The 24,415-nt window shown below is 52.8% G+C and overlaps 29 non-coding genes across 29 annotated transcripts; all 29 read left to right on the top strand.

The window, feature by feature from the left end:
* Positions 1-7,318: 7,318 nt before the first annotated feature.
* Positions 7,319-7,390, top strand: Trnae-cuc. Its single transcript has one exon. It is a non-coding gene; the product is annotated as a tRNA-Glu (tRNA).
* Positions 7,391-7,764: 374 nt separating this feature from the next.
* On the top strand, positions 7,765-7,836 carry Trnah-gug. The gene has a single exon. It is a non-coding gene; the product is annotated as a tRNA-His (tRNA).
* A 747-nt stretch (positions 7,837-8,583) lies between these two features.
* Positions 8,584-8,665, top strand: Trnal-uag. The gene has a single exon. It is a non-coding gene; the product is annotated as a tRNA-Leu (tRNA).
* A 445-nt stretch (positions 8,666-9,110) lies between these two features.
* On the top strand, positions 9,111-9,182 carry Trnae-cuc. The gene has a single exon. It is a non-coding gene; the product is annotated as a tRNA-Glu (tRNA).
* A 374-nt stretch (positions 9,183-9,556) lies between these two features.
* On the top strand, positions 9,557-9,628 carry Trnah-gug. Its single transcript has one exon. It is a non-coding gene; the product is annotated as a tRNA-His (tRNA).
* Positions 9,629-10,375: 747 nt separating this feature from the next.
* Trnal-uag lies at positions 10,376-10,457 on the top strand. Its single transcript has one exon. It is a non-coding gene; the product is annotated as a tRNA-Leu (tRNA).
* A 445-nt stretch (positions 10,458-10,902) lies between these two features.
* Positions 10,903-10,974, top strand: Trnae-cuc. Its single transcript has one exon. It is a non-coding gene; the product is annotated as a tRNA-Glu (tRNA).
* Positions 10,975-11,348: 374 nt separating this feature from the next.
* Trnah-gug lies at positions 11,349-11,420 on the top strand. Its single transcript has one exon. It is a non-coding gene; the product is annotated as a tRNA-His (tRNA).
* A 747-nt stretch (positions 11,421-12,167) lies between these two features.
* Trnal-uag lies at positions 12,168-12,249 on the top strand. Its single transcript has one exon. It is a non-coding gene; the product is annotated as a tRNA-Leu (tRNA).
* A 445-nt stretch (positions 12,250-12,694) lies between these two features.
* Trnae-cuc lies at positions 12,695-12,766 on the top strand. The gene has a single exon. It is a non-coding gene; the product is annotated as a tRNA-Glu (tRNA).
* A 374-nt stretch (positions 12,767-13,140) lies between these two features.
* Trnah-gug lies at positions 13,141-13,212 on the top strand. Its single transcript has one exon. It is a non-coding gene; the product is annotated as a tRNA-His (tRNA).
* A 747-nt stretch (positions 13,213-13,959) lies between these two features.
* Positions 13,960-14,041, top strand: Trnal-uag. The gene has a single exon. It is a non-coding gene; the product is annotated as a tRNA-Leu (tRNA).
* Positions 14,042-14,486: 445 nt separating this feature from the next.
* Trnae-cuc lies at positions 14,487-14,558 on the top strand. Its single transcript has one exon. It is a non-coding gene; the product is annotated as a tRNA-Glu (tRNA).
* Positions 14,559-14,932: 374 nt separating this feature from the next.
* Positions 14,933-15,004, top strand: Trnah-gug. Its single transcript has one exon. It is a non-coding gene; the product is annotated as a tRNA-His (tRNA).
* A 747-nt stretch (positions 15,005-15,751) lies between these two features.
* On the top strand, positions 15,752-15,833 carry Trnal-uag. Its single transcript has one exon. It is a non-coding gene; the product is annotated as a tRNA-Leu (tRNA).
* A 445-nt stretch (positions 15,834-16,278) lies between these two features.
* Trnae-cuc lies at positions 16,279-16,350 on the top strand. Its single transcript has one exon. It is a non-coding gene; the product is annotated as a tRNA-Glu (tRNA).
* Positions 16,351-16,724: 374 nt separating this feature from the next.
* Positions 16,725-16,796, top strand: Trnah-gug. Its single transcript has one exon. It is a non-coding gene; the product is annotated as a tRNA-His (tRNA).
* A 747-nt stretch (positions 16,797-17,543) lies between these two features.
* Positions 17,544-17,625, top strand: Trnal-uag. The gene has a single exon. It is a non-coding gene; the product is annotated as a tRNA-Leu (tRNA).
* Positions 17,626-18,070: 445 nt separating this feature from the next.
* On the top strand, positions 18,071-18,142 carry Trnae-cuc. The gene has a single exon. It is a non-coding gene; the product is annotated as a tRNA-Glu (tRNA).
* Positions 18,143-18,516: 374 nt separating this feature from the next.
* Positions 18,517-18,588, top strand: Trnah-gug. The gene has a single exon. It is a non-coding gene; the product is annotated as a tRNA-His (tRNA).
* Positions 18,589-19,335: 747 nt separating this feature from the next.
* Positions 19,336-19,417, top strand: Trnal-uag. Its single transcript has one exon. It is a non-coding gene; the product is annotated as a tRNA-Leu (tRNA).
* A 445-nt stretch (positions 19,418-19,862) lies between these two features.
* Trnae-cuc lies at positions 19,863-19,934 on the top strand. Its single transcript has one exon. It is a non-coding gene; the product is annotated as a tRNA-Glu (tRNA).
* Positions 19,935-20,308: 374 nt separating this feature from the next.
* On the top strand, positions 20,309-20,380 carry Trnah-gug. The gene has a single exon. It is a non-coding gene; the product is annotated as a tRNA-His (tRNA).
* A 747-nt stretch (positions 20,381-21,127) lies between these two features.
* Trnal-uag lies at positions 21,128-21,209 on the top strand. The gene has a single exon. It is a non-coding gene; the product is annotated as a tRNA-Leu (tRNA).
* Positions 21,210-21,654: 445 nt separating this feature from the next.
* Positions 21,655-21,726, top strand: Trnae-cuc. The gene has a single exon. It is a non-coding gene; the product is annotated as a tRNA-Glu (tRNA).
* Positions 21,727-22,100: 374 nt separating this feature from the next.
* Positions 22,101-22,172, top strand: Trnah-gug. The gene has a single exon. It is a non-coding gene; the product is annotated as a tRNA-His (tRNA).
* Positions 22,173-22,919: 747 nt separating this feature from the next.
* On the top strand, positions 22,920-23,001 carry Trnal-uag. Its single transcript has one exon. It is a non-coding gene; the product is annotated as a tRNA-Leu (tRNA).
* A 445-nt stretch (positions 23,002-23,446) lies between these two features.
* Positions 23,447-23,518, top strand: Trnae-cuc. Its single transcript has one exon. It is a non-coding gene; the product is annotated as a tRNA-Glu (tRNA).
* A 374-nt stretch (positions 23,519-23,892) lies between these two features.
* Positions 23,893-23,964, top strand: Trnah-gug. Its single transcript has one exon. It is a non-coding gene; the product is annotated as a tRNA-His (tRNA).
* The last annotated feature ends 451 nt before the right edge of the window (positions 23,965-24,415 follow it).

Here is a 24,415-nt window from a genome sequence, read left to right as displayed (position 1 = left end):
TACTCTCTTGATTTTTTCACTCGTGTTCCGCAGGCCGCAGTTTGCCCTACCACTTCATCCCCAACACGTAATGTCGCCTCCCAGAGCGCAGACGTCCGCTGCTCTCTGTAGTCGAAAAGGGCAGTTGTTTGAAGTGCGATGGATGAGCAGCCAGTCCCAGCAGAACAGGAAGCTGTGGCGTGCACTGTTTGTACAAATGCTAGGAACACTGGCGCACCAAGCAGCGCATGTAGCGTGGCCGAGCGCTTTAAGGCGCTGGTTTCAGGCACCAGTCTCTCTGTAGGCGCGGTTTCGAGTCCCGTAGCTGCCGGGGGCTTTGCTGTGATCGCGTTAACCTGCCGCTTTTTCTTCAAGTGTAACCTCCTTGAGCTCACATATGTTTGATACATGGAGCATTCTAGCTCCGCCTGACAGTTACAGCTACGATACTTTAGTGGTTACGGAAAGCCCAGGTTCGAAACCTGGTCACGGCACGAAAACGTCTCTTGACGCTGTCTCCTTAACTGCGACAGCTACAGACAAGTGGCGTCGCTCCCATGCGCCGGGCACGGCTTTTTCTTGCTGTGGATGGCCTAAAGAGACGCTTCCAGTGGGAGAGCAGTGGAAATACATGGCACGGCGATTGCCAAGATACTTCCATTTCGAAGTGATCTTTGTAGTACAAAGGAAACGTTTTGCGGCTGCTGCTCCAACGGTAACGTGGCCGAGCGGTCTAAGGCGCTGGTTTTAGGCACCAGTCTCTTCGGAGTCGTGGGCCCGAACACATCGCGCGCTCGCTCCGGCGTGTCGGGCGGTGTTTACGTGTGCTTCGCAGTCGGCGGCGGTTCATCGCGGTGCCTGTTTCTTCGCTGCTGTAGTCAGCTGAACTGTAAGTTAACATGGATTCTGAAGACCGAGAAAATAATATCCAGTGCGAATTTGATAGAAACGTCACCCGACCGTCTGCTTTCGAAATTCATTCGTGGATGGAAAATGACTTGAAAAGTCCTGAAAGTGATGTGTTAGGATTGCAATTAGACGCGTTCTTGAACTCTTTGTTTGTTAAATTAAAATGTCCGGAATTGTGCGATGCTCTCGTAAGTGAAAACGGTGGTGTAAGAAAATTCAAGCACTCTGATGGGACAATTAGTAATGTTACTCTGTCGAATGCTGGATTTGGTATCCGTAACGTTAGAGTATTCAATCTTCCGTTTGAAACCAGGAATGAGACTATAGCTCGTAGCCTTATGCCTTATGGCACAGTTTTGTCAATTACGAAAGAAAAGTGGTCTTCCGCTTATATCTATCAAGTTGAGAACGGTATTCGTAGTGTCAAAATGATTGTGAGGAAGCACGTTCCTTCGTTTTTGGTTATGGCCGGCCACCGGGCTTTTATTTCGTATAGTGGTCAGCCGCAAACGTGTTCCTATTGCAATGCCACCGACCATTTTCGGCAAAATTGTCCTAGGCGTAGACGCCCTGTGCAGCTACCGCCCCGTGGGCAAGATGTCGACGCGTCGTACGCGGCCGTGTTGTTAGGTGTTCCCCGTTCACCGGCACGTTCCGCGGAAACGGAAACGCCGTTAGTTGCTGCGATCGCGATGGATGTCGATGCCACTGCATCCGGTTCTGATTCTGTTCAAACCTTGTCCGTACCTTCTCAGTCAGTTCCCGCCGCTACTGTGCCGATTCCGCCTCCGGCTGTGCCTGAAGTTCCGGAACGGCCCGGATCAGAACCCGTTCAGGTGGTTACCCCCCCTGTTGCGGTAGTGGATTCGTCACCATCTAATTCCGTACCTCAAGGTGTTCCGGACGCGGCTCCTGCCTCACAGGAACCAAAGCCAAGGCGTGAAAGTGTTTCAGACAGGCGCGGCAATACTGACCGCTTCCGCAGTGCCAGTAGTTCACGGATTTTAGAAAAACGAACCTTTTCTCGCGGAGAACGCAGCCCATCTCCGGAGTGGAAGCAGGTTCCCCGTCAGAAGTCGAAACAAAAGACAAAATCTGTGCAAAAGCCGGCGCATAAGCCCTCGCCCCGCCCCGTAGTCGAATCTCGGCCGTCGGTTGCGGGGGGGCGTCGTCCACCGCGTCCAGTGGCGAGCAGTCAGCCAGCGCCTACGACAAGTGTGTCGGAAGACAGGCGGGAAGCGGTTGTACGGCAGTTAAAGGAAATGTTGCACCACTCTGATGTAAATCTCGCAATGGACACTACGACGTCTCAGGCAACGAACCCGGCACAACTTTCGGTTAAGCGTAAGGCGGAAGACACCCCCCAGCGTCGCCCGCGTCCCCCTTCGCAGGATTCCGCGTCTGCACCTCCCACACAAGAACCGTCTACTTCAGCTGCACCGTCTGAACGTTGTGACTGGGCAGACGATATGGAGCAGGAGGGTGGGTCCACTCCTGCCGTCTAATTTGTTTTATTTGTTTTTCCTTGTTGTCTATGGTAGCACGCCCTCCATCAGTTGTGGCTACTATTAATCTTAATAAATTGGAGTCGCCTGTGAAGTTTGCAAGTTTTGTGGGTTTTCTAAATTACATTGCTGCTGACGTAGTGTTTTTGCAGGAGGTTGTGATAGATCTACTTCACTCCATTCCGGGCTATCAAGTACTCTTGAACTTTGATATCGAGTGCAATTGTGGTACTGCCATTTTAATTCGTATTGGTCATGACTATAGTAATGTCGCTACAATTCCTAACGGTCGTGGTGTAGCTTGCACGATCAACAACGTAAGATATATTAACGTGTACGCCCCTTCTGGTGCCGACGGGCAGCCACGTCACCGTGTGTTTTATAGCAGTGACATTTGTCACCTTTTACAGGGCCCCCACCTGCCTGTAGTTATGGGCGGCGATTTTAATTGCGTGCTGGACGATAGAGATCAGGAGCCACGGCCATATAAGTGCCTAGAATTACAGACGCTCGTTACTGAGATGAATTTAATTGACTCGTGGTGTTATTTACACCCGCGGGACGTGAGCTTTACTTTCTTTTATCCCACGGGAAGGAGTCGGCTCGATAGGATTTACGTTTCTCGTGATAAACAGCACTGTCTTACGGACTCCTCTGTTCACCCCGTGATTTTTTCCGATCATTGTGCGTATGTCTGTCGCTTTCATTCTCTATTGGCGGATAAACCCCGCGCAAGTCGATTATGGAAGTTTAATGTGCGACATCTCTCACACCCACATTTTGCGCCGGTTATCGTGCGTGTGTGGCAGAGGGTGCTGAAATATCGCGGTCTATATGCCTCCACTTTGTCTTGGTGGGTAGAATTTGTTAAGCCGGCATTACGCAAGGCCATCCTGGAATTCGGTCAGGATGTTGCTCACTGGGAGCGTTCTACATTACAATTTTACGAGAGCTGTTTAAATGATGCCATCCACCTGCACACAAATAATCCCGCTCTTCGGATGGCGACAATTCGGCGTATAAAACTCCGTCTCCTGGATTTGAAACGGGAATCGTTGCGCGGATCTGTCGTACGGAGCCGAGCCCCCGGGGCGCTGGCTGATGAAGCGCCTTCCGTGTTTCATCAGCTGCGCGAACGCCGGCGCGCGAAGCGACGTTACGTCACAGAGCTGGAATCAGCTGACGGTGCGCGGCTTCATAGCCAGGCGGCAATTCTTGCCGAGGCCCACCGTCACTTCATCGAACTTTTCAGTGAGAAATACACTGATGCTGCCGCGATTTCCGAGCTACTCCACGACGTTTCGTACGTCTTATCCGTAGCGGATCGCCGTCGCCTCACAGAAAACTTTACCGTGGAGGAAGTGAGTGATGTTTTAAAACTGTGCTCCCAGAATAAATCACCGGGCGCCGATGGGTTGCCACCGGAATTTTATTTACATTTTTGGCACTTGTTTGGCTCCGCCCTGACTGACGTTTTTAATGAAATTTTAAATGGTGTGGATGTCCCTGCGTCCTTCCTGGAAGGTATTGTGGTCTTGGTTCCAAAGGTTCCAGTCACCAGGAAACTGTGCAATCTTAGACCAATTACCCTTCTTAATGGTGATTACAAACTCTTCACCAAATGCGTCTCCTCTCGCTTGAAGCTCGTCATGAAAAAACTGGTTAGTCCCTTTCAATACTGTGCAGTGCCGAACCGCACTCTCTATGGTGCTGTGTCGACATACCGAGATGCCATTGCCTATGCTTCGACGAATAGGATTCCTTTTGGCATTTTATCCATCGATTTTGCAATGGCTTTTGACAGGGTTAGCCACCTATATCTCCGGCGAGTGATACAGAAGTTTGGTTTCGGTGTAAAGTATATAACTATGATTTTTAACCTTTTCAAAAATTCCACCTCACGGGTTAGTCTCAATGGATTTTTGTCGGAACCTGTTCCGCTCTGCTGTTCAGTCAAACAAGGGTGCCCTCTGTCAATGGCGCTTTACGCAATTTCCTTAGATCCTTTGTTGCGTAAGTTGCACAGTGTTTGTAGGGGAATACGTATTGGGGATCAGAAGCACGTTTGTCGCGCTTATGCTGACGACCTTGGCCTTTTGGTGTCCTCGGCTACCGACTTTGCTACAATCCGCGCTGTTCTTACACAGTATGAACGTGCATCCGGTGCGAGCATCAATACCCGTAAGACGGTTTTTCTGCCTATTTATGCAGCGACACGTGGCTTCAAACGCCCATGGTTTACAGTGAAGCAGGAACATAAAATTTTGGGTGTTCGCTTTCAAGCCAATCTGTTACAGACTGCGTCCTACAACTGGCGTATTGTCTTAAATGGTATACGAGCTATGGCTAGCCTGTCCGCTACTCGCACCCTCGCATTAACACAGCGGGTGATTTTAATAAATGTTTTCTTGCTCAGCAAAGCCTGGTACCTCGCACAGTTATTTCAGGTACCCAAGAATTTGGGCAGAGCCATAACACAGGCAGTCTATTGGCTATTGTGGCGGGGACATATTTTCAAGGTGTCTTACGAAACATGTACTTTGCCGCGCGAACAGGGTGGACTCGGCCTCATTCATTTTGCTATGAAAGCCGCAGCGTTGCTCCTTCATCGGACGAGCGTCACTATTGAACAGGATCCGTCGAGCCCCACAGCTGTTCTGTTCGCTATTCATCGTCCACTATCTGACGTAGCACCTCTAGACCCGACTACAATACCGTTTCAGCTGCGTTATGTTCGAGAATACTACATTCAAAAATGTTATCTCGCCGCCGACGTACTCGACCATCGAACGCGGACTGTGAAGCGTGTCTACCAGGGACTAAGAGGACGGCCAGTCGGTAATAAGATGGAGGCGCGCTACCCGCGATCTGCGTGGAGGATGGTGTGGGCTCATGTTCACGCTCCCTTCCTGTCAGCGGACGTCAGCAGCTTTTGGTACCAAGTGGTTAACCGAATTCTGCCCACCAACGAAAAGCTGCGCCGCATTCACTTATCTCCATCGAGCTTGTGTGAAGACTGTCGCCAAGACGACACCTTAGAACATCGTTTCGTGTGCCTGAGGTCACAATCGACTTGGAACATTGCCGCCAGGATGCTCGCACTTATCAACCGGACCAGCGCTGCCGCTTTTTCTGCGGACACGGCATTGATCCCGGACTTCAACCCATATCCGCATACGAAGCGTGCCGCCACTGCGTGGATCGTGGCTCACACTGTGTTCGCCCTCCTGCAATTGCGACTTACGGACGACTATGCCTATCTGGTTTATTTGTCCACGCAACATGACCTCACTAAAACCAGGAAAGACTATCACAAAATCTTTGCAAATTTTCTGCAAATTGCACTCGCATTTGCCCACGACAAACTGTTGTAATTAACACTTCACTGCTGCGACTTTTTTTTTTCCTTCTGTGTTTTGCATTGTCTCCGGGTCCGGATACGTAGTTAATGTCAATTGAATGCTACAGGAACAGTGCAACATTCAACAAGTACGATGCTTCCGCTTGTGCCGGACTGCAACGTGGCAACGACGACGAAAAGTTTAAAAAAGTTTTATCCTGTGTTCGTGTGTGTTTGTGTTTCGTTGTCATTTAGTGATTTTTTTCTGTTTTTATTCATTTTTTATACCGTCTGGTTCCTCCGTCATTGACGTACATTCACGGGGGCGTTGCGCACCGCGCTGCCACGGAGATTGTTTGGTTTTTAAGAAAAGTGGTTTTTTTTTTTTACTTGCTTTTTACCACGTCGGAGAGGATTGTGTTTTCCTTCTCGTTATCCGCCGGACAGTTCGGAAAGTTTGTGAGTCTACTCATTCCTTTGACATGTGTCGATATTATTAATTTTTGTGACTTTTTTCATTACTTATTTCAATGGCCGCCACGAAGCATTTTGAATATCATATCATGGGACGTGTGAAGGGCGTTCCTTCCCTGTTACTGAGAGGACTAACTCAGGCAGTATTTGATTTTTTATTCTTTTTTTTCAAATTTTATTCTTTCTTTATTGCATTTAGGTGGAAAGCGCCTGATGCGCTGTTATTCTTTCATTTTTTAATTTTATGGCGTGTAGGCGCCGAGCGACTGCTTTGCTGTCATTATAGGCCTGCACTTTAACTTCAAGAGGGTTTTAGTTTTCCTTCGATGCTTCGCTAGCGGTAAACAGCCACAAGCAACTTTCCCCAAGCCATCCAGTATCTCCGATTCCATCACATCATCTTGACCACCAACGTCTACCGGAGGACGTCGACGCTCAAGGAACCATACCGAGGAGTTTACGGTTTTTCAGCTGAATGGACAGTACAACAATTCATCCTTTCTGTTTGCGAGAAGCACCGTTTTCTTTTATAGCTAAAGAAGCTCGCCGAAGAAGGCATACATTGGAGAGCGCAAGGCCGGGCTATAAGGGGAGTTGGGAGGCACGACAAAAAAAAAAAAAAAAAAAAAAAAAAAAAAAAAAAAAAAAAAAAAAAAAAAGTTGCCACTTTTTACATCTCATTTTTGTGCCGTTGCGGTGTGTTCTCGTGGGGTAGGACGCAGCTCTTGTGACGCGCGTGTTGTGTAGGTAGCGTGGCCGAGCGGTCTAAGGCGCTGGTTTCAGGCACCATTCTCTTCGGAGGCGTGGGTTCCAATCCCACAGCTGCCAAACGTGTAATGTTTCCTGTGTCGAAGGCAGATGCACTCATTGCCCGCAAAGGAAACAGCACAACAAGGCGTGAGCGTCTGCTTGGTGAATTGTCGTAGAACAGTGCGTGGTGCAACGACAGGATTTGTAGGCACCTTTTGCTCTCATCATTGCTGGCGTCCGTCTCCACGAAATGCGTCCGGAGCACGCCGTTCTTTAACGCGAGAGAGTGGATTTTTTACAGTTGTCGTCAGTTAACCGTGGGTGGCTGCTGCGTTCGCTGGAAAGAGCACTGCCGTCGTTATCCGGTGTGGTCTAGTGGCTAGGATACCTGGCTCTCACCCAGGAGGCCCGGTTTCGATTCCCGGTACCGGAATCGCGCGTTTTTGTTGCTCCTCTTATGCGACTTGTCTCGACTTTGCTCGACTGACGCTACGCTGACGCGTGCAGAAAGCTACGTTAAGTATGATTCACGGCAACACCTGACGGCGAGAGAGATGAAGCGTCTATCCACTTGTTATCCAGCCACATACCTGTAGTCAAGAGGCTTGGGGGACTGCAAGACATTGCCACGGAGGTGAATGCAGCTAACCACTGTAGTTAGTGTCCTGACAGCGCAGGCACGTTCATTTGCTCGTATACATGTGATGGAGACCGCGTCTCACACTGCTGTGGCGTACACCTTGGCCTAGGCTCTGCTGTGTATCGCCACTTGCATTACAGGCAGCTGCTTTCGCGGGCGCGTCCGTGGCCGTGATCGTCTAGTGGTTAGGACATTGCGTTGTGGCCGCAATAACCCAGGTTCGAATCCTGGTCACGGCAATTTTGAAAGTTTTGCCTTGCTGCCGTTGCAATGACGAGTACTCGAAATGACAGTACTCTTTTGACTTTTTCGGTCGTGTTCCGCAGGCCGCAGTTTGCCCTACCACTTCATCCCCAACACGTAATGTCGCCTCCCAGAGCGCAGACGTCCGCTGCTCTCTGTAGTCGAAAAGGGCAGTTGTTTGAAGTGCGATGGATGAGCAGCCAGTCCCAGCAGAACAGGAAGCTGTGGCGTGCACTGTTTGTACAAATGCTAGGAACACTGGCGCACCAAGCAGCGCATGTAGCGTGGCCGAGCGCTTTAAGGCGCTGGTTTCAGGCACCAGTCTCTCTGTAGGCGCGGTTTCGAGTCCCGTAGCTGCCGGGGGCTTTGCTGTGATCGCGTTAACCTGCCGCTTTTTCTTCAAGTGTAACCTCCTTGAGCTCACATATGTTTGATACATGGAGCATTCTAGCTCCGCCTGACAGTTACAGCTACGATACTTTAGTGGTTACGGAAAGCCCAGGTTCGAAACCTGGTCACGGCACGAAAACGTCTCTTGACGCTGTCTCCTTAACTGCGACAGCTACAGACAAGTGGCGTCGCTGCCACACGGCGGGCACGGCTTTTTCTTGCTGTGGATGGCCTAAAGAGACGCTTCCAGTGGGAGAGCAGTGGAAATACATGGCACGGCGATTGCCAAGATACTTCCATTTCGAAGTGATCTTTGTAGTACAAAGGAAACGTTTTGCGGCTGCTGCTCCAACGGTAACGTGGCCGAGCGGTCTAAGGCGCTGGTTTTAGGCACCAGTCTCTTCGGAGGCGTGGGTTCGAATCCCACCGTTGCCACTTTTTACATCTCATTTTTGTGCCGTTGCGGTGTGTTCTCGTGGGGTAGGACGCAGCTCTTGTGACGCGCGTGTTGTGTAGGTAGCGTGGCCGAGCGGTCTAAGGCGCTGGTTTCAGGCACCATTCTCTTCGGAGGCGTGGGTTCCAATCCCACAGCTGCCAAACGTGTAATGTTTCCTGTGTCGAAGGCAGATGCACTCATTGCCCGCAAAGGAAACAGCACAACAAGGCGTGAGCGTCTGCTTGGTGAATTGTCGTAGAACAGTGCGTGGTGCAACGACAGGATTTGTAGGCACCTTTTGCTCTCATCATTGCTGGCGTCCGTCTCCACGAAATGCGTCCGGAGCACGCCGTTCTATAACGCGAGAGAGTGGATTTTTTACAGTTGTCGTCAGTTAACCGTGGGTGGCTGCTGCGTTCGCTGGAAAGAGCACTGCCGTCGTTATCCGGTGTGGTCTAGTGGCTAGGATACCTGGCTCTCACCCAGGAGGCCCGGGTTCGATTCCCGGTACCGGAATCGCGCGTTTTTGTTGCTCCTCTTATGCGACTTGTCTCGACTTTGCTCGACTGACGCTACGCTGACGCGTGCAGAAAGCTACGTTAAGTATGATTCACGGCAACACCTGACGGCGAGAGAGATGAAGCGTCTATCCACTTGTTATCCAGCCACATACCTGTAGTCAAGAGGCTTGGGGGACTGCAAGACATTGCCACGGAGGTGAATGCAGCTAACCACTGTAGTTAGTGTCCTGACAGCGCAGGCACGTTCATTTGCTCGTATACATGTGATGGAGACCGTGTCTCACACTGCTGTGGCGTACACCTTGGCCTAGGCTCTGCTGTGTATCGCCACTTGCATTACAGGCAGCTGCTTTCGCGGGCGCGTCCGTGGCCGTGATCGTCTAGTGGTTAGGACATTGCGTTGTGGCCGCAATAACCCAGGTTCGAATCCTGGTCACGGCAATTTTGAAAGTTTTGCCTTGCTGCCGTTGCAATGACGAGTACTCGAAATGACAGTACTCTCTTGACTTTTTCGGTCGTGTTCCGCAGGCCGCAGTTTGCCCTACCACTTCATCCCCAACACGTAATGTCGCCTCCCAGAGCGCAGACGTCCGCTGCTCTCTGTAGTCGAAAAGGGCAGTTGTTTGAAGTGCGATGGATGAGCAGCCAGTCCCAGCAGAACAGGAAGCTGTGGCGTGCACTGTTTGTACAAATGCTAGGAACACTGGCGCACCAAGCAGCGCATGTAGCGTGGCCGAGCGCTTTAAGGCGCTGGTTTCAGGCACCAGTCTCTCTGTAGGCGCGGTTTCGAGTCCCGTAGCTGCCGGGGGCTTTGCTGTGATCGCGTTAACCTGCCGCTTTTTCTTCAAGTGTAACCTCCTTGAGCTCACATATGTTTGATACATGGAGCATTCTAGCTCCGCCTGACAGTTACAGCTACGATACTTTAGTGGTTACGGAAAGCCCAGGTTCGAAACCTGGTCACGGCACGAAAACGTCTCTTGACGCTGTCTCCTTAACTGCGACAGCTACAGACATGTGGCGTCGCTGCCACACGGCGGGCACGGCTTTTTCTTGCTGTGGATGGCCTAAAGAGACGCTTCCAGTGGGAGAGCAGTGGAAATACATGGCACGGCGATTGCCAAGATACTTCCATTTCGAAGTGATCTTTGTAGTACAAAGGAAACGTTTTGCGGCTGCTGCTCCAACGGTAACGTGGCCGAGCGGTCTAAGGCGCTGGTTTTAGGCACCAGTCTCTTCGGAGGCGTGGGTTCGAATCCCACCGTTGCCACTTTTTACATCTCATTTTTGTGCCGTTGCGGTGTGTTCTCGTGGGGTGGGACGCAGCTCTTGTGACGCGCGTGTTGTGTAGGTAGCGTGGCCGAGCGGTCTAAGGCGCTGGTTTCAGGCACCATTCTCTTCGGAGGCGTGGGTTCCAATCCCACAGCTGCCAAACGTGTAATGTTTCCTGTGTCGAAGGCAGATGCACTCATTGCCCGCAAAGGAAACAGCACAACAAGGCGTGAGCGTCTGCTTGGTGAATTGTCGTAGAACAGTGCGTGGTGCAACGACAGGATTTGTAGGCACCTTTTGCTCTCATCATTGCTGGCGTCCGTCTCCACGAAATGCGTCCGGAGCACGCCGTTCTATAACGCGAGAGAGTGGATTTTTTACAGTTGTCGTCAGTTAACCGTGGGTGGCTGCTGCGTTCGCTGGAAAGAGCAATGCCGTCGTTATCCGGTGTGGTCTAGTGGCTAGGATACCTGGCTCTCACCCAGGAGGCCCGGGTTCGATTCCCGGTACCGGAATCGCGCGTTTTTGTTGCTCCTCTTATGCGACTTGTCTCGACTTTGCTCGACTGACGCTACGCTGACGCGTGCAGAAAGCTACGTTAAGTATGATTCACGGCAACACCTGACGGCGAGAGAGATGAAGCGTCTATCCACTTGTTATCCAGCCACATACCTGTAGTCAAGAGGCTTGGGGGACTGCAAGACATTGCCACGGAGGTGAATGCAGCTAACCACTGTAGTTAGTGTCCTGACAGCGCAGGCACGTTCATTTGCTCGTATACATGTGATGGAGACCGTGTCTCACACTGCTGTGGCGTACACCTTGGCCTAGGCTCTGCTGTGTATCGCCACTTGCATTACCGGCAGCTGCTTTCGCGGGCGCGTCCGTGGCCGTGATCGTCTAGTGGTTAGGACATTGCGTTGTGGCCGCAATAACCCAGGTTCGAATCCTGGTCACGGCAATTTTGAAAGTTTTGCCTTGCTGCCGTTGCAATGACGAGTACTCGAAATGACAGTACTCTCTTGACTTTTTCGGTCGTGTTCCGCAGGCCGCAGTTTGCCCTACCACTTCATCCCCAACACGTAATGTCGCCTCCCAGAGCGCAGACGTCCGCTGCTCTCTGTAGTCGAAAAGGGCAGTTGTTTGAAGTGCGATGGATGAGCAGCCAGTCCCAGCAGAACAGGAAGCTGTGGCGTGCACTGTTTGTACAAATGCTAGGAACACTGGCGCACCAAGCAGCGCATGTAGCGTGGCCGAGCGCTTTAAGGCGCTGGTTTCAGGCACCAGTCTCTCTGTAGGCGCGGTTTCGAGTCCCGTAGCTGCCGGGGGCTTTGCTGTGATCGCGTTAACCTGCCGCTTTTTCTTCAAGTGTAACCTCCTTGAGCTCACATATGTTTGATACATGGAGCATTCTAGCTCCGCCTGACAGTTACAGCTACGATACTTTAGTGGTTACGGAAAGCCCAGGTTCGAAACCTGGTCACGGCACGAAAACGTCTCTTGACGCTGTCTCCTTAACTGCGACAGCTACAGACAAGTGGCGTCGCTGCCACACGGCGGGCACGGCTTTTTCTTGCTGTGGATGGCCTAAAGAGACGCTTCCAGTGGGAGAGCAGTGGAAATACATGGCACGGCGATTGCCAAGATACTTCCATTTCGAAGTGATCTTTGTAGTACAAAGGAAACGTTTTGCGGCTGCTGCTCCAACGGTAACGTGGCCGAGCGGTCTAAGGCGCTGGTTTTAGGCACCAGTCTCTTCGGAGGCGTGGGTTCGAATCCCACCGTTGCCACTTTTTACATCTCATTTTTGTGCCGTTGCGGTGTGTTCTCGTGGGGTAGGACGCAGCTCTTGTGACGCGCGTGTTGTGTAGGTAGCGTGGCCGAGCGGTCTAAGGCGCTGGTTTCAGGCACCATTCTCTTCGGAGGCGTGGGTTCCAATCCCACAGCTGCCAAACGTGTAATGTTTCCTGTGTCGAAGGCAGATGCACTCATTGCCCGCAAAGGAAACAGCACAACAAGGCGTGAGCGTCTGCTTGGTGAATTGTCGTAGAACAGTGCGTGGTGCAACGACAGGATTTGTAGGCACCTTTTGCTCTCATCATTGCTGGCGTCCGTCTCCACGAAATGCGTCCGGAGCACGCCGTTCTATAACGCGAGAGAGTGGATTTTTTACAGTTGTCGTCAGTTAACCGTGGGTGGCTGCTGCGTTCGCTGGAAAGAGCACTGCCGTCGTTATCCGGTGTGGTCTAGTGGCTAGGATACCTGGCTCTCACCCAGGAGGCCCGGGTTCGATTCCCGGTACCGGAATCGCGCGTTTTTGTTGCTCCTCTTATGCGACTTGTCTCGACTTGGCTCGACTGACGCTACGCTGACGCGTGCAGAAAGCTACGTTAAGTATGATTCACGGCAACACCTGACGGCGAGAGAGATGAAGCGTCTATCCACTTGTTATCCAGCCACATACCTGTAGTCAAGAGGCTTGGGGGACTGCAAGACATTGCCACGGAGGTGAATGCAGCTAACCACTGTAGTTAGTGTCCTGACAGCGCAGGCACGTTCATTTGCTCGTATACATGTGATGGAGACCGTGTCTCACACTGCTGTGGCGTACACCTTGGCCTAGGCTCTGCTGTGTATCGCCACTTGCATTACCGGCAGCTGCTTTCGCGGGCGCGTCCGTGGCCGTGATCGTCTAGTGGTTAGGACATTGCGTTGTGGCCGCAATAACCCAGGTTCGAATCCTGGTCACGGCAATTTTGAAAGTTTTGCCTTGCTGCCGTTGCAATGACGAGTACTCGAAATGACAGTACTCTCTTGACTTTTTCGGTCGTGTTCCGCAGGCCGCAGTTTGCCCTACCACTTCATCCCCAACACGTAATGTCGCCTCCCAGAGCGCAGACGTCCGCTGCTCTCTGTAGTCGAAAAGGGCAGTTGTTTGAAGTGCGATGGATGAGCAGCCAGTCCCAGCAGAACAGGAAGCTGTGGCGTGCACTGTTTGTACAAATGCTAGGAACACTGGCGCACCAAGCAGCGCATGTAGCGTGGCCGAGCGCTTTAAGGCGCTGGTTTCAGGCACCAGTCTCTCTGTAGGCGCGGTTTCGAGTCCCGTAGCTGCCGGGGGCTTTGCTGTGATCGCGTTAACCTGCCGCTTTTTCTTCAAGTGTAACCTCCTTGAGCTCACATATGTTTGATACATGGAGCATTCTAGCTCCGCCTGACAGTTACAGCTACGATACTTTAGTGGTTACGGAAAGCCCAGGTTCGAAACCTGGTCACGGCACGAAAACGTCTCTTGACGCTGTCTCCTTAACTGCGACAGCTACAGACAAGTGGCGTCGCTGCCACACGGCGGGCACGGCTTTTTCTTGCTGTGGATGGCCTAAAGAGACGCTTCCAGTGGGAGAGCAGTGGAAATACATGGCACGGCGATTGCCAAGATACTTCCATTTCGAAGTGATCTTTGTAGTACAAAGGAAACGTTTTGCGGCTGCTGCTCCAACGGTAACGTGGCCGAGCGGTCTAAGGCGCTGGTTTTAGGCACCAGTCTCTTCGGAGGCGTGGGTTCGAATCCCACCGTTGCCACTTTTTACATCTCATTTTTGTGCCGTTGCGGTGTGTTCTCGTGGGGTAGGACGCAGCTCTTGTGACGCGCGTGTTGTGTAGGTAGCGTGGCCGAGCGGTCTAAGGCGCTGGTTTCAGGCACCATTCTCTTCGGAGGCGTGGGTTCCAATCCCACAGCTGCCAAACGTGTAATGTTTCCTGTGTCGAAGGCAGATGCACTCATTGCCCGCAAAGGAAACAGCACAACAAGGCGTGAGCGTCTGCTTGGTGAATTGTCGTAGAACAGTGCGTGGTGCAACGACAGGATTTGTAGGCACCTTTTGCTCTCATCATTGCTGGCGTCCGTCTCCACGAAATGCGTCCGGAGCACGCCGTTCTATAACGCGAGAGAGTGGATTTTTTACAGTTGTCGTCAGTTAACCGTGGGTGGCTGCTGCGTTCGCTGGAAAGAGCACTGCCGTCGTTATCCGGTGTGGTCTAGTGGCTAGGATACCTGGCTCTCACCCAGGAGGCCCGGGTTCGATTCCCGGTACCGGAATCGCGCGTTTTTGTTGCTCCTCTTATGCGACTTGTCTCGACTTGGCTCGACTGACGCTACGCTGACGCGTGCAGAAAGCTACGTTAAGTATGATTCACGGCAACACCTGACGGCGAGAGAGATGAAGCGTCTATCCACTTGTTATCCAGCCACATACCTGTAGTCAAGAGGCTTGGGGGACTGCAAGACATTGCCACGGAGGTGAATGCAGCTAACCACTGTAGTTAGTGTCCTGACAGCGCAGGCACGTTCATTTGCTCGTATACATGTGATGGAGACCGTGTCTCACACTGCTGTGGCGTACACCTTGGCCTAGGCTCTGCTGTGTATCGCCACTTGCATTACCGGCAGCTGCTTTCGCGGGCGCGTCCGTGGCCGTGATCGTCTAGTGGTTAGGACATTGCGTTGTGGCCGCAATAACCCAGGTTCGAATCCTGGTCACGGCAATTTTGAAAGTTTTGCCTTGCTGCCGTTGCAATGACGAGTACTCGAAATGACAGTACTCTCTTGACTTTTTCGGTCGTGTTCCGCAGGCCGCAGTTTGCCCTACCACTTCATCCCCAACACGTAATGTCGCCTCCCAGAGCGCAGACGTCCGCTGCTCTCTGTAGTCGAAAAGGGCAGTTGTTTGAAGTGCGATGGATGAGCAGCCAGTCCCAGCAGAACAGGAAGCTGTGGCGTGCACTGTTTGTACAAATGCTAGGAACACTGGCGCACCAAGCAGCGCATGTAGCGTGGCCGAGCGCTTTAAGGCGCTGGTTTCAGGCACCAGTCTCTCTGTAGGCGCGGTTTCGAGTCCCGTAGCTGCCGGGGGCTTTGCTGTGATCGCGTTAACCTGCCGCTTTTTCTTCAAGTGTAACCTCCTTGAGCTCACATATGTTTGATACATGGAGCATTCTAGCTCCGCCTGACAGTTACAGCTACGATACTTTAGTGGTTACGGAAAGCCCAGGTTCGAAACCTGGTCACGGCACGAAAACGTCTCTTGACGCTGTCTCCTTAACTGCGACAGCTACAGACAAGTGGCGTCGCTGCCACACGGCGGGCACGGCTTTTTCTTGCTGTGGATGGCCTAAAGAGACGCTTCCAGTGGGAGAGCAGTGGAAATACATGGCACGGCGATTGCCAAGATACTTCCATTTCGAAGTGATCTTTGTAGTACAAAGGAAACGTTTTGCGGCTGCTGCTCCAACGGTAACGTGGCCGAGCGGTCTAAGGCGCTGGTTTTAGGCACCAGTCTCTTCGGAGGCGTGGGTTCGAATCCCACCGTTGCCACTTTTTACATCTCATTTTTGTGCCGTTGCGGTGTGTTCTCGTGGGGTAGGACGCAGCTCTTGTGACGCGCGTGTTGTGTAGGTAGCGTGGCCGAGCGGTCTAAGGCGCTGGTTTCAGGCACCATTCTCTTCGGAGGCGTGGGTTCCAATCCCACAGCTGCCAAACGTGTAATGTTTCCTGTGTCGAAGGCAGATGCACTCATTGCCCGCAAAGGAAACAGCACAACAAGGCGTGAGCGTCTGCTTGGTGAATTGTCGTAGAACAGTGCGTGGTGCAACGACAGGATTTGTAGGCACCTTTTGCTCTCATCATTGCTGGCGTCCGTCTCCACGAAATGCGTCCGGAGCACGCCGTTCTATAACGCGAGAGAGTGGATTTTTTACAGTTGTCGTCAGTTAACCGTGGGTGGCTGCTGCGTTCGCTGGAAAGAGCACTGCCGTCGTTATCCGGTGTGGTCTAGTGGCTAGGATACCTGGCTCTCACCCAGGAGGCCCGGGTTCGATTCCCGGTACCGGAATCGCGCGTTTTTGTTGCTCCTCTTATGCGACTTGTCTCGACTTTGCTCGACTGACGCTACGCTGACGCGTGCAGAAAGCTACGTTAAGTATGATTCACGGCAACACCTGACGGCGAGAGAGATGAAGCGTCTATCCACTTGTTATCCAGCCACATACCTGTAGTCAAGAGGCTTGGGGGACTGCAAGACATTGCCACGGAGGTGAATGCAGCTAACCACTGTAGTTAGTGTCCTGACAGCGCAGGCACGTTCATTTGCTCGTATACATGTGATGGAGACCGTGTCTCACACTGCTGTGGCGTACACCTTGGCCTAGGCTCTGCTGTGTATCGCCACTTGCATTACCGGCAGCTGCTTTCGCGGGCGCGTCCGTGGCCGTGATCGTCTAGTGGTTAGGACATTGCGTTGTGGCCGCAATAACCCAGGTTCGAATCCTGGTCACGGCAATTTTGAAAGTTTTGCCTTGCTGCCGTTGCAATGACGAGTACTCGAAATGACAGTACTCTCTTGACTTTTTCGGTCGTGTTCCGCAGGCCGCAGTTTGCCCTACCACTTCATCCCCAACACGTAATGTCGCCTCCCAGAGCGCAGACGTCCGCTGCTCTCTGTAGTCGAAAAGGGCAGTTGTTTGAAGTGCGATGGATGAGCAGCCAGTCCCAGCAGAACAGGAAGCTGTGGCGTGCACTGTTTGTACAAATGCTAGGAACACTGGCGCACCAAGCAGCGCATGTAGCGTGGCCGAGCGCTTTAAGGCGCTGGTTTCAGGCACCAGTCTCTCTGTAGGCGCGGTTTCGAGTCCCGTAGCTGCCGGGGGCTTTGCTGTGATCGCGTTAACCTGCCGCTTTTTCTTCAAGTGTAACCTCCTTGAGCTCACATATGTTTGATACATGGAGCATTCTAGCTCCGCCTGACAGTTACAGCTACGATACTTTAGTGGTTACGGAAAGCCCAGGTTCGAAACCTGGTCACGGCACGAAAACGTCTCTTGACGCTGTCTCCTTAACTGCGACAGCTACAGACAAGTGGCGTCGCTGCCACACGGCGGGCACGGCTTTTTCTTGCTGTGGATGGCCTAAAGAGACGCTTCCAGTGGGAGAGCAGTGGAAGTACATGGCACGGCGATTGCCAAGATACTTCCATTTCGAAGTGATCTTTGTAGTACAAAGGAAACGTTTTGCGGCTGCTGCTCCAACGGTAACGTGGCCGAGCGGTCTAAGGCGCTGGTTTTAGGCACCAGTCTCTTCGGAGGCGTGGGTTCGAATCCCACCGTTGCCACTTTTTACATCTCATTTTTGTGCCGTTGCGGTGTGTTCTCGTGGGGTAGGACGCAGCTCTTGTGACGCGCGTGTTGTGTAGGTAGCGTGGCCGAGCGGTCTAAGGCGCTGGTTTCAGGCACCATTCTCTTCGGAGGCGTGGGTTCCAATCCCACAGCTGCCAAACGTGTAATGTTTCCTGTGTCGAAGGCAGATGCACTCATTGCCCGCAAAGGAAACAGCACAACAAGGCGTGAGCGTCTGCTTGGTGAATTGTCGTAGAACAGTGCGTGGTGCAACGACAGGATTTGTAGGCACCTTTTGCTCTCATCATTGCTGGCGTCCGTCTCCACGAAATGCGTCCGGAGCACGCCGTTCTATAACGCGAGAGAGTGGATTTTTTACAGTTGTCGTCAGTTAACCGTGGGTGGCTGCTGCGTTCGCTGGAAAGAGCACTGCCGTCGTTATCCGGTGTGGTCTAGTGGCTAGGATACCTGGCTCTCACCCAGGAGGCCCGGGTTCGATTCCCGGTACCGGAATCGCGCGTTTTTGTTGCTCCTCTTATGCGACTTGTCTCGACTTGGCTCGACTGACGCTACGCTGACGCGTGCAGAAAGCTACGTTAAGTATGATTCACGGCAACACCTGACGGCGAGAGAGATGAAGCGTCTATCCACTTGTTATCCAGCCACATACCTGTAGTCAAGAGGCTTGGGGGACTGCAAGACATTGCCACGGAGGTGAATGCAGCTAACCACTGTAGTTAGTGTCCTGACAGCGCAGGCACGTTCATTTGCTCGTATACATGTGATGGAGACCGTGTCTCACACTGCTGTGGCGTACACCTTGGCCTAGGCTCTGCTGTGTATCGCCACTTGCATTACCGGCAGCTGCTTTCGCGGGCGCGTCCGTGGCCGTGATCGTCTAGTGGTTAGGACATTGCGTTGTGGCCGCAATAACCCAGGTTCGAATCCTGGTCACGGCAATTTTGAAAGTTTTGCCTTGCTGCCGTTGCAATGACGAGTACTCGAAATGACAGTACTCTCTTGACTTTTTCGGTCGTGTTCCGCAGGCCGCAGTTTGCCCTACCACTTCATCCCCAACACGTAATGTCGCCTCCCAGAGCGCAGACGTTCGCTGCTCTCTGTAGTCGAAAAGGGCAGTTGTTTGAAGTGCGATGGATGAGCAGCCAGTCCCAGCAGAACAGGAAGCTGTGGCGTGCACTGTTTGTACAAATGCTAGGAACACTGGCGCACCAAGCAGCGCATGTAGCGTGGCCGAGCGCTTTAAGGCGCTGGTTTCAGGCACCAGTCTCTCTGTAGGCGCGGTTTCGAGTCCCGTAGCTGCCGGGGGCTTTGCTGTGATCGCGTTAACCTGCCGCTTTTTCTTCAAGTGTAACCTCCTTGAGCTCACATATGTTTGATACATGGAGCATTCTAGCTCCGCCTGACAGTTACAGCTACGATACTTTAGTGGTTACGGAAAGCCCAGGTTCGAAACCTGGTCACGGCACGAAAACGTCTCTTGACGCTGTCTCCTTAACTGCGACAGCTACAGACAAGTGGCGTCGCTGCCACACGGCGGGCACGGCTTTTTCTTGCTGTGGATGGCCTAAAGAGACGCTTCCAGTGGGAGAGCAGTGGAAATACATGGCACGGCGATTGCCAAGATACTTCCATTTCGAAGTGATCTTTGTAGTACAAAGGAAACGTTTTGCGGCTGCTGCTCCAACGGTAACGTGGCCGAGCGGTCTAAGGCGCTGGTTTTAGGCACCAGTCTCTTCGGAGGCGTGGGTTCGAATCCCACCGTTGCCACTTTTTACATCTCATTTTTGTGCCGTTGCGGTGTGTTCTCGTGGGGTAGGACGCAGCTCTTGTGACGCGCGTGTTGTGTAGGTAGCGTGGCCGAGCGGTCTAAGGCGCTGGTTTCAGGCACCATTCTCTTCGGAGGCGTGGGTTCCAATCCCACAGCTGCCAAACGTGTAATGTTTCCTGTGTCGAAGGCAGATGCACTCATTGCCCGCAAAGGAAACAGCACAACAAGGCGTGAGCGTCTGCTTGGTGAATTGTCGTAGAACAGTGCGTGGTGCAACGACAGGATTTGTAGGCACCTTTTGCTCTCATCATTGCTGGCGTCCGTCTCCACGAAATGCGTCCGGAGCACGCCGTTCTATAACGCGAGAGAGTGGATTTTTTACAGTTGTCGTCAGTTAACCGTGGGTGGCTGCTGCGTTCGCTGGAAAGAGCACTGCCGTCGTTATCCGGTGTGGTCTAGTGGCTAGGATACCTGGCTCTCACCCAGGAGGCCCGGGTTCGATTCCCGGTACCGGAATCGCGCGTTTTTGTTGCTCCTCTTATGCGACTTGTCTCGACTTTGCTCGACTGACGCTACGCTGACGCGTGCAGAAAGCTACGTTAAGTATGATTCACGGCAACACCTGACGGCGAGAGAGATGAAGCGTCTATCCACTTGTTATCCAGCCACATACCTGTAGTCAAGAGGCTTGGGGGACTGCAAGACATTGCCACGGAGGTGAATGCAGCTAACCACTGTAGTTAGTGTCCTGACAGCGCAGGCACGTTCATTTGCTCGTATACATGTGATGGAGACCGTGTCTCACACTGCTGTGGCGTACACCTTGGCCTAGGCTCTGCTGTGTATCGCCACTTGCATTACCGGCAGCTGCTTTCGCGGGCGCGTCCGTGGCCGTGATCGTCTAGTGGTTAGGACATTGCGTTGTGGCCGCAATAACCCAGGTTCGAATCCTGGTCACGGCAATTTTGAAAGTTTTGCCTTGCTGCCGTTGCAATGACGAGTACTCGAAATGACAGTACTCTCTTGACTTTTTCGGTCGTGTTCCGCAGGCCGCAGTTTGCCCTACCACTTCATCCCCAACACGTAATGTCGCCTCCCAGAGCGCAGACGTCCGCTGCTCTCTGTAGTCGAAAAGGGCAGTTGTTTGAAGTGCGATGGATGAGCAGCCAGTCCCAGCAGAACAGGAAGCTGTGGCGTGCACTGTTTGTACAAATGCTAGGAACACTGGCGCACCAAGCAGCGCATGTAGCGTGGCCGAGCGCTTTAAGGCGCTGGTTTCAGGCACCAGTCTCTCTGTAGGCGCGGTTTCGAGTCCCGTAGCTGCCGGGGGCTTTGCTGTGATCGCGTTAACCTGCCGCTTTTTCTTCAAGTGTAACCTCCTTGAGCTCACATATGTTTGATACATGGAGCATTCTAGCTCCGCCTGACAGTTACAGCTACGATACTTTAGTGGTTACGGAAAGCCCAGGTTCGAAACCTGGTCACGGCACGAAAACGTCTCTTGACGCTGTCTCCTTAACTGCGACAGCTACAGACAAGTGGCGTCGCTGCCACACGGCGGGCACGGCTTTTTCTTGCTGTGGATGGCCTAAAGAGACGCTTCCAGTGGGAGAGCAGTGGAAATACATGGCACGGCGATTGCCAAGATACTTCCATTTCGAAGTGATCTTTGTAGTACAAAGGAAACGTTTTGCGGCTGCTGCTCCAACGGTAACGTGGCCGAGCGGTCTAAGGCGCTGGTTTTAGGCACCAGTCTCTTCGGAGGCGTGGGTTCGAATCCCACCGTTGCCACTTTTTACATCTCATTTTTGTGCCGTTGCGGTGTGTTCTCGTGGGGTAGGACGCAGCTCTTGTGACGCGCGTGTTGTGTAGGTAGCGTGGCCGAGCGGTCTAAGGCGCTGGTTTCAGGCACCATTCTCTTCGGAGGCGTGGGTTCCAATCCCACAGCTGCCAAACGTGTAATGTTTCCTGTGTCGAAGGCAGATGCACTCATTGCCCGCAAAGGAAACAGCACAACAAGGCGTGAGCGTCTGCTTGGTGAATTGTCGTAGAACAGTGCGTGGTGCAACGACAGGATTTGTAGGCACCTTTTGCTCTCATCATTGCTGGCGTCCGTCTCCACGAAATGCGTCCGGAGCACGCCGTTCTATAACGCGAGAGAGTGGATTTTTTACAGTTGTCGTCAGTTAACCGTGGGTGGCTGCTGCGTTCGCTGGAAAGAGCACTGCCGTCGTTATCCGGTGTGGTCTAGTGGCTAGGATACCTGGCTCTCACCCAGGAGGCCCGGGTTCGATTCCCGGTACCGGAATCGCGCGTTTTTGTTGCTCCTCTTATGCGACTTGTCTCGACTTTGCTCGACTGACGCTACGCTGACGCGTGCAGAAAGCTACGTTAAGTATGATTCACGGCAACACCTGACGGCGAGAGAGATGAAGCGTCTATCCACTTGTTATCCAGCCACATACCTGTAGTCAAGAGGCTTGGGGGACTGCAAGACATTGCCACGGAGGTGAATGCAGCTAACCACTGTAGTTAGTGTCCTGACAGCGCAGGCACGTTCATTTGCTCGTATACATGTGATGGAGACCGTGTCTCACACTGCTGTGGCGTACACCTTGGCCTAGGCTCTGCTGTGTATCGCCACTTGCATTACCGGCAGCTGCTTTCGCGGGCGCGTCCGTGGCCGTGATCGTCTAGTGGTTAGGACATTGCGTTGTGGCCGCAATAACCCAGGTTCGAATCCTGGTCACGGCAATTTTGAAAGTTTTGCCTTGCTGCCGTTGCAATGACGAGTACTCGAAATGACAGTACTCTCTTGACTTTTTCGGTCGTGTTCCGCAGGCCGCAGTTTGCCCTACCACTTCATCCCCAACACGTAATGTCGCCTCCCAGAGCGCAGACGTCCGCTGCTCTCTGTAGTCGAAAAGGGCAGTTGTTTGAAGTGCGATGGATGAGCAGCCAGTCCCAGCAGAACAGGAAGCTGTGGCGTGCACTGTTTGTACAAATGCTAGGAACACTGGCGCACCAAGCAGCGCATGTAGCGTGGCCGAGCGCTTTAAGGCGCTGGTTTCAGGCACCAGTCTCTCTGTAGGCGCGGTTTCGAGTCCCGTAGCTGCCGGGGGCTTTGCTGTGATCGCGTTAACCTGCCGCTTTTTCTTCAAGTGTAACCTCCTTGAGCTCACATATGTTTGATACATGGAGCATTCTAGCTCCGCCTGACAGTTACAGCTACGATACTTTAGTGGTTACGGAAAGCCCAGGTTCGAAACCTGGTCACGGCACGAAAACGTCTCTTGACGCTGTCTCCTTAACTGCGACAGCTACAGACAAGTGGCGTCGCTGCCACACGGCGGGCACGGCTTTTTCTTGCTGTGGATGGCCTAAAGAGACGCTTCCAGTGGGAGAGCAGTGGAAATACATGGCACGGCGATTGCCAAGATACTTCCATTTCGAAGTGATCTTTGTAGTACAAAGGAAACGTTTTGCGGCTGCTGCTCCAACGGTAACGTGGCCGAGCGGTCTAAGGCGCTGGTTTTAGGCACCAGTCTCTTCGGAGGCGTGGGTTCGAATCCCACCGTTGCCACTTTTTACATCTCATTTTTGTGCCGTTGCGGTGTGTTCTCGTGGGGTAGGACGCAGCTCTTGTGACGCGCGTGTTGTGTAGGTAGCGTGGCCGAGCGGTCTAAGGCGCTGGTTTCAGGCACCATTCTCTTCGGAGGCGTGGGTTCCAATCCCACAGCTGCCAAACGTGTAATGTTTCCTGTGTCGAAGGCAGATGCACTCATTGCCCGCAAAGGAAACAGCACAACAAGGCGTGAGCGTCTGCTTGGTGAATTGTCGTAGAACAGTGCGTGGTGCAACGACAGGATTTGTAGGCACCTTTTGCTCTCATCATTGCTGGCGTCCGTCTCCACGAAATGCGTCCGGAGCACGCCGTTCTATAACGCGAGAGAGTGGATTTTTTACAGTTGTCGTCAGTTAACCGTGGGTGGCTGCTGCGTTCGCTGGAAAGAGCACTGCCGTCGTTATCCGGTGTGGTCTAGTGGCTAGGATACCTGGCTCTCACCCAGGAGGCCCGGGTTCGATTCCCGGTACCGGAATCGCGCGTTTTTGTTGCTCCTCTTATGCGACTTGTCTCGACTTTGCTCGACTGACGCTACGCTGACGCGTGCAGAAAGCTACGTTAAGTATGATTCACGGCAACACCTGACGGCGAGAGAGATGAAGCGTCTATCCACTTGTTATCCAGCCACATACCTGTAGTCAAGAGGCTTGGGGGACTGCAAGACATTGCCACGGAGGTGAATGCAGCTAACCACTGTAGTTAGTGTCCTGACAGCGCAGGCACGTTCATTTGCTCGTATACATGTGATGGAGACCGTGTCTCACACTGCTGTGGCGTACACCTTGGCCTAGGCTCTGCTGTGTATCGCCACTTGCATTACCGGCAGCTGCTTTCGCGGGCGCGTCCGTGGCCGTGATCGTCTAGTGGTTAGGACATTGCGTTGTGGCCGCAATAACCCAGGTTCGAATCCTGGTCACGGCAATTTTGAAAGTTTTGCCTTGCTGCCGTTGCAATGACGAGTACTCGAAATGACAGTACTCTCTTGACTTTTTCGGTCGTGTTCCGCAGGCCGCAGTTTGCCCTACCACTTCATCCCCAACACGTAATGTCGCCTCCCAGAGCGCAGACGTCCGCTGCTCTCTGTAGTCGAAAAGGGCAGTTGTTTGAAGTGCGATGGATGAGCAGCCAGTCCCAGCAGAACAGGAAGCTGTGGCGTGCACTGTTTGTACAAATGCTAGGAACACTGGCGCACCAAGCAGCGCATGTAGCGTGGCCGAGCCCTTTAAGGCGCTGGTTTCAGGCACCAGTCTCTCTGTAGGCGCGGTTTCGAGTCCCGTAGCTGCCGGGGGCTTTGCTGTGATCGCGTTAACCTGCCGCTTTTTCTTCAAGTGTAACCTCCTTGAGCTCACATATGTTTGATACATGGAGCATT

Source organism: Schistocerca americana, chromosome 1, assembly GCF_021461395.2.
Source record: "Schistocerca americana isolate TAMUIC-IGC-003095 chromosome 1, iqSchAmer2.1, whole genome shotgun sequence".
NCBI classification, from domain to species: Eukaryota; Metazoa; Arthropoda; class Insecta; order Orthoptera; family Acrididae; genus Schistocerca; species Schistocerca americana.
This window is presented reverse-complemented; position numbering and strand designations above follow the sequence as displayed.